Consider the following 6,335-nt stretch of genomic DNA (forward strand, 5'->3'; position numbering starts at 1 on the left):
TGCCTTTTGCTGGCACAGAGGTGTCAGAGCGCTGAGCGAGTCCCTGGGTGCTCCCTCCTCCTCTCCTCAGCCTACCCTGGGGTCCTGAGGGCCCCCATCAGGGTGGCCATCCATTCTGGAAGCAGGAGTAAACACCACATGGCAGCTCACCTCCTTGTCAGCCAGTGGGAGCTGGCAGTGGCTGGGGACCCACTGAGGGGCAGCTGGGTGCCTGGGAGGAAGGCCTGTCAGTGGCCGAGCACCTAGCAGATGTGGAGACACCTCAGCCCTCGTGCACTCCCACTCCCAGCTCCCCAGCTCTGCGCGACTGGCTGCTCCCTGGGGCCCGGCCCCGTTCCTGTGCTTCTAACAGGGCCCTTACTGTCCCTGAGGGGCCAGGCCATGCCTTTATGGAGAGGGGGCTGCTGTGTGAATGCCCCGTGAAGCCAGTCAGGTGCAGGGTTTAGAAAATGCCCCAAAGGCCACAGTGCCCCGGCAGCCAGGTGTGGGCCACCCACCTCAACCCCTGCATCAGCCCCACGCCCTCTGCCTTCCCCCATGTGCCACTGTGTGGAGGCAGGAGTCTACAGCAGCCCTCCAGCTGGCCTGTGCAGTGCAAACCGCCAAGGGCAGCTGAGGAGCATTCCGGGTACACACTTCACACAAGAATTCTTCAGGCTCTGGAAGTTTCCCTTAGTAAATGCGTTTGCCTCACCCAGCATTCCCCAGTCACCTGACCGTCCGGCACCCTCCTGGAGGCCCCGGGAGCCAACACCACTTCCCTGGAACATAGCTTGGGAAACTGCTAGAAGGTCAAAGGAAGTCCTGTGAGGCAGAGAGGTGTCACCTTGAGAAGGTGCCGCTGGAGAGGGGGGGTTTTGAGGCGGGAGGCTTCTGGGGGGCTGTGCTCCAAGGAGGAGGGTCCCTGGGGAGTAGGTTCTGAGGAGGGAGCTCTTGGGAGGGTGGCTCTGGGCAGGAAGGTCATGCCCTCTACCCCCGTGTGGCCCAGGGAGGGGTCCCAGGAAGACCTCACTCCCTTTTTTTTTTTTTTTAAGATTTATTTCTCTCCCCTTCCCCCACCCTGCCCCAGTTGTCTGTTCTCTGTGTCCATTCACTGTGTGTTCTGTGTCCACTTGCATTCTTATCATGCGGCACCAGGAATCTATGTCTTTTTTTTGTTGCGTCATCTTGCTGCATCAGCTCTCCATGTGTGCAGCACCACTCTTGGGTGGGCTGCGCTTTCTTTGTGCAGATCGGTTCTCCTTACAGGGCGCACTCCTTGTGTGGGGGGCACCCCTAGGCAGGGGACGCCCCTGTCTGACACGGCACTCCTTGCACACAGCAGCACTGCACATGGGCCAGCTCCACATGGGTCAAGGAGGCCCTGGGTATCGAACCCTGGACCTTACATATAGTAGGCGGACGCTCTATCAGTTGAGCCACATCTGCTTCCCTCCCTCCCTCTCTTGAACCCTTCTGAGGAGGTGGCCTGGTGGGTCCTGAGTTCAGTTCGGGCTTAGAGCAAGGGTTCTTAACAAGGGGTCCATGAGCTTGGCCTGCCCAGGGGTGGCACCGCACACAAGGAGAGCTGATGCACGAGATGACGCAACAAAGAGAAACGCAGATTCCCGTGCTGCTGACAACAGAGGCAGACAGGGAGGAGCGTGCAGCAAATGAACACAGAGAGCAGACAGCGGTGGGGACGGGGAATAAATAAATCTTTTTTTAAAAAGAATACTACAGTATTTTTTTTTTTAAGTCAACTTACTATATTTTTTCCGACCCTGATGTTGAATATCATAAAACTATCCGCCACTACATTCTGAGAAGGGGTCTGTGGTCTTCACCTGTCTGACAAAGGGGTCCGTGAAAACAAAGTTTCAGAACCCATGGCTTAGAGGAATGGAGGCTGCCCTTCGCCTCAGACCCGACCACATACTCCTCCCCTCCCAGGACTCTGCACTGAGCTTTCAGCCACGAGCTGAGCCAGTTTTCTGCCATCGCTGCTGGTGCATGAATCGCCCTCGGCGCTGAATCCCACTTACCTGGGCATCTTTGCCTTAGGCATCCGGTAGCGTCTTTCCAACACAGCTACAGGAACAATGAGAAAGGAGAGACCAGGCAGCTTTAGGCCACAGCCGATTTCTGGGCAGCTGTGTTCACTGGGGTTGCACCTTCTGGGCCCCTCGGGCCAGGGGCATCAGGGGCCCCAGTGCAGGCCGCCCTGGGGGAGGCACGGGGCAAACTTGCCGAGCAGGCGTGCTCAGATCAGCCCAGGGCTCACAAAGCAAGGCCGAGATGTTTGTCCAGCTGCAAGGGCTGGATGCAGACTACGTCCCTTACCAGAATCCCATCCCTGTCTGCCTGAGGTCCTGGAACGTATTGACACAGTGGGGGGTGCCCCATACGTGGTCCTGGGGCTGCTAGACAGAAAGAGGCGGCACTGCTGACCTGCAGGCAGGAGCCCCCTCCCTCTACTCCTCCCCACCGCCTTAGATCAGTCCCTTGTGGCCTGACGACACCAGTGCCAGGGGACACCCAGCGGCCCCCGTTGGACGGTAGCACTGCTGTACGCAAGGAAACCAGGATGGCGCCATTGCAAGGGGACTTGAAAGTTGGGTGAAGAGCTGTCCTTCCTCCTGAGGTCATGGGCATCGCTGATGGATTGAAAGAAGGAGGCAGGAAGACCCTGGAGGAGGATGAGGGAGGGAGCAGAGAGCTCCAGGGCAGCGTTCAAGGACAGGGGACATTTGGGAACCGGAGAGGATCCAGCTAGAGGGGGCAGAAGTGGGAGGGAAACCCAGGGCCGAAAGCAGCATCCTGCCAGCCAACAAATAAGGTTCTAGAACCCCCCACCTTCCCCTTCCACTGCCCCCTGCCCCTTGTTCAGCCCAGCCTGGACTGGGTGGGGCGGTCACCTCAAGAGTGTCCCTGCACAAGGAGGGTGAGGGGTGATGGAATGCAGACCAAGGAGTTGATAAGCAGGGCAACAGGTGACAGCTCTGACACCCTCCCGGGCCTCAAACCTGCAAGAGGCCAGTTCCCTGCCAAGCCACAAGGCCTGGCTTTGCTGTCACCGCGAAGCCCCCCACCTCAGCTAGAACCTGTGCTCTCAAGCATAAGGCAGGCCTCTGCCGCAGACCGCCTCACCTGAGCTGTGGTTCTCAAACGTCCCTCCACTCCACCCCCACAGTCATTCTGATCCAGGTGGCCCCGGGGCACACAGAGAACCCCAGGAGATGGGCTGCTCTTGTCCCACTTACCTGAACTCAGGCAAGACTAAGGAATCTGCCCAAGGCCACAGGCTAGAAGCAGCAGCCTCCAGCCTTACTCGGGGTCATCCTGCCAAAGCAAGAAGGGGTGAGCAAGGGGCGGGGGTTGCTTCCTGCCCCTTCCCCTGCCTTGCACCTCCAGCCCCCTTGGTCTGCTCAGAGGGGCCTTCAGACATCCCCTGCCCCACCCGCCAAGATAATTTCCTTCCACCTCTGCCAATTGCTGGTTCCCTAGGTTCCTGGCTTTGCGAAAATCCTCTTGTTAAGGAAACACCCCAGAATCCTTTATTCCTGGGAAGAGCACAAGGCCAGTGGGTGGAACTGAAGGTCAGGTAGGCGGGGCCACAGCAAGACACCGAGGACCCACTACTTTCACAAACAACAAAATATATGCAAAGATGTATTCGTCAGCCAAAGGAGTGCTGATGCAAAATACCAGAAATCGGTTGGTTTTTATAAAGGATTTTTATTTGGGGGAGGAGTTGACAGATATCAGGCCATAAGCGTAAGTTACTTCCCTCACCAAAGGCTATTTTCACATGTTGGAGCAAGACAGCTGCCAATGGCTGTGAGGGTTCAGGCTTCCTGGGTTCCTCCCTTCCAGGGTCTTGCTTCTCTCTGGGTTCAGGGTTCCTCTCTTCTCAGGGCTTGCTTCTTCCTGGGCTTAGAGTTCCATTATTCCTGTGGCTTGCTTCTCTCTTCTCTGTGAGCTTACTTTCCAGGGCTTCAGTTTAAGGCTTCAGCATCAAATTCCAACACCAAAAACCCTCAGCTCTGCCCTTTGCCATGCCTTTTATCTGTGAGTCCCCACCCAACGTGTGGGAGACTCAAAGCCCTGATGACGTGATCCAGTCCAAGGCCTAATCATAATTTAATCACACCCAGGTACAGACCAGATTACACATATGATCCAATATCTATTTTTGGAATTCATAACCATATCAAACTGCTACAGGAGAGAAGATGGAAATACACACCAAGATTTGGTATGGTCATGATGATGGGAACGAGTGTTGTTGGGGGGGGGGGGGAGAGGGGGGGTGGGGGGGTGGGGTTGAATGGGACCTCACATATATATTTTTAATGTAATATTATTACAAAGTCAATAAAAAATAAAAAAATTAAAATAAAAAAAAATAAAAAAAAAAAAAAGATTTGGTATGGGCTCCTCCAGGCAGAGAGAGCAAGCTGGCTTGCACAGTCACCTTTATTAAACTATTGATTACCCATCCCATTACTAATCCTAAGGGGAGGGGGCCCCTGCTATTACTGGCTACCCCAGGTGGGACCAATGGTGAGAACTGTTTGGAATATCCAGGGCCAAGGAGAGGTCCCAGAAACAGAAACTGGGGCCTCAAGTTTACACTCAAGGTCCCAGTGAGGTCTGGCCATGCTGTCTGCCGCCATGCTGTGGCTCATCTCCTAATTTCCCTACTAACCTGGCTCATATATATTTTAAATTATGCTTCGTGACCACAAAAAATGGCATAAAGTTGAATCTATTCCTATTATATATTAAAACAATTTATTTGACTTAAAAGTTCATTTCTTCTAAATTGGGACACATGACAACATGAATGAATCTTGAGGACATTATGCTGAGTGAAATCAGCCTGACACAAAAGGACATATAATGTAAGGTCTCACTAATACGAAATAAATAAGAATAAACACATGGAGTTAAAATCTCGACTATAGGAGCTCAGAGTCGCGGCTGCAAAGCGTATACCTCGGGTGAGGAGTGGGGGGTGAGGGAGGCTGGAATTGTGGGGCCTCTCTTGGGATGACACCTGTGGCTCATGACCCTTGGGGTAGTTTTTTTTCAGGCCTGAGGAGGGGGAGCAGTTTGTCCAGCTCTGGATTTTGGTTTGTGACCATCGAGTCAGAAAATTTCTAATTATGGCATTTCTGGAAGATAGCATATCAGGAAATCCGGGAAGCCAGTAATGGAGGATCAGTTTATATGAGTCTATGACTTTGAGAATGAAGATAATAAAGATCTGAGTGGCTCAGGGGAAGATGTTATAGAAGGACAGTTTCCAGTAACTGATAAGCATGAAAAGAAAAGACCTTGTACTGGAATAATTGAGAAAGATACGGGGGCTGAAGTATAGAATACATTGGAAAGATCTGGAGCTGACATTAACAAGGCTCTTGTTAAAGAGAAAAAGGTTGGATGGGTAGATCCTATGGTATGTGAATATATCTCAAAACTGCAAAAAAAAAAAAAAAAAAGAAGATTGGAAATGTATACTATATTACTCAGCCAAAGGTGTGCTGATGCAAAGGACCAGCAAGCTATTGGCTTTTTTTTTAAAGATTTATTTATTTATTTATTTCTCTCCCCTTCCTCTCCCACCCCTGTTGTCTGTTCTCTGTGTCTATTTGCTGCATCTTCTTCTTTGTCCACTTCTGTTGTTGACAGCAGCACGGGAATCTGTGTCTCTTTTTGTTGCGTCATCTTGCTGTGTCAGCTCTCCGTGTGTGCAGCACCATTCCTGGGAAGGCTGTACTTTTTCTTTTGCGCTGGGCAGCAATCCTTACCGGGCGCACTCCTTGCGCGTGGGGCTCCCCTACATGGGGGACACCCCTTCATGGCACGGCACTCCTTGCGTGCATCAGCACTGCGCATAGGCCAGCTCCACATGGGTCAAGGAGGCCCGGGGTTTGAACCACAGACCTCCCATGTGGTAGACGGATGCCCTATCCACTGGGCCAAGTCCACTGCCTCTATTGGCTTTTATAAAGGGCATTTATCGGGGGTAGAAGCTCACAGTCACAAGGCCCTAAAGAGTCCAACTCAAGGTACCATAGAGGTACTTGCTCACCCAAAGTCTGCTGCCATATGTTGAAGCAAGATGGTAGACGGTGTCTGTAAGGGTTCAGCCTTCCTCTTTCCTTTTAAGGCTCCGTGGTCCCAGCTTCTTTGGATCCCAGCTGTATGTTGGCATAAAGCACGTCTCTCTCCTTGGGGTGCATTTCTTTCCAGGCTCAGCTGCTCTGATCTCTTCACAAGGTCAGCTGTAAACTATCAGGCTCCTCTCTCTTCCTGGGACCTCTGCCATGTCCATGGATCCATCTCTA

The sequence above is a fragment of the Dasypus novemcinctus genome, chromosome 19, assembly GCF_030445035.2.
Source record: "Dasypus novemcinctus isolate mDasNov1 chromosome 19, mDasNov1.1.hap2, whole genome shotgun sequence".
Lineage (NCBI taxonomy): Eukaryota > Metazoa > Chordata > Mammalia > Cingulata > Dasypodidae > Dasypus > Dasypus novemcinctus.